Genomic DNA, 2,622 nt, shown 5'->3' with positions numbered 1-2,622 from the left:
CGCCCCAGACCAGCTAGTGTTCAAGAAACGAAGACTGCGCGTGGTTCAACAGGGTGCACCCGGTCAAGACACGAAACCTTCGTCAACGACGTTACCCTTCGCCGTCGAGATCTTCTGCACTCTCAGCGACGTACACTCTCTTACAGAACCACGGACGGACGCGGCTAAAACAGGCTGTGGTGCGTCAAATTGTTCTGTCCTCCCTACCAGCGTCGAGCCCGTGCGACCCGGTACCAGCGGTTTGGTTGGCCTTCCCTATGCTGCTGCTGCGTGGCGTCGCTGCAGCGCGCCCCTCTGCCCTACACCCCGCCGCGCCACGCCACGCCCGCCGCCGCTACTGCAACCTCCACCCAAACACCATCGTTGGCGTAGCAATGCTTCATTTCACCCCTCCCCAGCTGTCTTTGTTCGACGGGCGATCACCGTGTCGCAGGCATCGGGAGGTACCACCTCTCACCACGCCGCGGAGGTACCCTCACCCTCTGCCCCAGCTACTCCACTCGCCCACGGGTGCACCCGAAGAGCCCACCGAAGCCTAACGCATCTGCGCCTCAGAGCAAGATACCAACGTCATCGGCCCACCCGGGTACTCCGTACTCTTGCCCTGCTGAGGGATGATCCACGGGGCCTCTGCTCCCCGTGGCTCGTTCGAGTTGGGCAAGTGTACGGGAACCCGCCCCGCTGCCTCCCGAGGACGACGGCGCTGTATCAACCAGGGCCCCCGCACCCTGAGCCCCCCTGAGGAATGAACACGGGGGCCAACCCCCTCTGTGATTGTTCGGGGCTGCCAAGGGTTCGGGAACCCACTTAGCTGCCATCTTTGAGGAAGCTGGGTTTGCAACCGGAAGCCGGGATCAGCATGTATGCTCGGCATCGTGCCCCGGTGGAAGGGCCTAGCAATATGAACGACTCCGGTCGGATCATGAACCTTGGGCCAAAAGAGGCCTCGTGGTTAGTCAAGTCAAGTCAAGTAAAGCTGCCGGCCAGGCACAATGCTCTCGGCACACACAATAGGACTGATGTCAAAGACGAGTGGATGGGTTGGTCGGGCTGGGGGCGGAGGCCGGGGGCCGGCTGGGGGCGAAGGCTGGGGGCGGGCGTTTAACGGAGATGGGCAGCAGGGGGGCTGGTGGTAACTGCTGTAAGTGGCGGTCGAGCGCGGGCCGGCCGGCCGGGTGAGGGAGGCGCGCCGCCCGCCCCCACCGCCCCCGCGGAGACCGTGATGGAGAGGCGAGGCTCATTCCGCTCTGAATATTACATTAAATATTATTACGTCATTCTCTGTGCGCTGCTGGCGGGCTGGCTGGCCGCGGGGCGTTTTCTTCTCAAAGTTGTTATTTTTTTTTGTCCCTGCTCCCCCTCATTGTCCGCCCCCTGCTGATGAGATTTAGCGGCCGGCGCGCGCGCCTTTCTGCCGAGGGGCGACATTCCTCATCGTCATCCTGGAGCCGCAGCAGAGCGAGAGCGTATGCCTGTCGTGGGCCAATCGAGAGCATGTCGACGTCGTCGTCGTCCTCCTGATGATGACTGCCCCGCTCGCTCCCCTCCATCGGCTCCCCGCATCCGAAGAGGTGGTTTCCGAAGGAAGTAAACTCCGCCACCAAGCGCCCTCTCCATCTCTTTTATGGCTACATCTTCGCTGAGTGTGCAGCGGGGCGGGGCGGGCAATAACGTTTCATCCCGCGACCCATCAGCTGATGTCGCGCCCGGCGCACGCACGGGTGTGAGGAGGGGGAGCGCGTTCAGGACTCCCGCCGTACCTCACCAAATCGGATAAATATTGAAACTTTACAAAAAAAAAAAAGCAAAAGCAAACAGTTTCTGCGATGACGAACTTGTCGCTTCGGGGAGCAGGAATAAAGCGTGGCTCCCCGAACCCGCCCTCCCCGTCAGCCGGCGCGCGCAGCGGCGGCGGCGGTATGGACTTAAATCTCCGCCCAACAGAGCTGCTTTTCGGTCCGAGTGAACAGGATTGGTCCGTGACGAGCGCGCCCAGCATCCTTCAGGGATTTGTGCATCGGTCCGTGTGACGTCATTAGTGGATCCCCCGCTCTCCCCCCCCCCCCTCTCTATCTCCGCTCACCCCCGTCTCACCTCCTCTCGCCCACTCGTTAGAGGGGCGGAGCCAGCGCAACGGATGGCTGTCCTAGAGAGATTTAGAATTCGGGCCCCTCCAGGTAAACCTGCTGCTGCCGTCTTTTATCGGGAAATTACCGTATTATTTGCGGGTTATTTTTATTTCTAGTTTTAGTTTAGGAGGGCAGCGCGGAGAGCAAGGGCCCTGGCCCGGCGGGTGGTGGTCACTCTGCGTGCAAGGCCGGTAGCTCGGGGGAGTGGGGCGAAGGCCCGGCCGCGCTGGACGCGTAACGAGGATAAATGGCCACTCTCCAGCCATTGCTCGGCCACTTTCTCGCAGCCCGCTGCATCGCATCCGACCTCGCCACCTGCTATCGCCGGCTGGCCGGCCCGCTGCTCCAGCAAGCTCCAGCAGCAGCAGCAGGCCCTGCTGGTGCTCTGGCCTGGAGGAGACGAGGGCAGCTAGGGCAGCCGCCCCCGCCGGGGCGTTCGGCGAACCGCGTGCCCGCTGGAGGACGCTATACTCCCCCCTCGAGGGCCCCCCCC

Source organism: Frankliniella occidentalis, unplaced genomic scaffold (genome assembly GCF_000697945.3).
Source record: "Frankliniella occidentalis isolate FOCC.00 unplaced genomic scaffold, Focc_3.1 Scaffold123, whole genome shotgun sequence".
Taxonomy (NCBI): Eukaryota; Metazoa; Arthropoda; class Insecta; order Thysanoptera; family Thripidae; genus Frankliniella; species Frankliniella occidentalis.
The sequence above is the reverse complement of the archived record's forward strand: the minus strand, read 5'-3'. Positions refer to the sequence as shown.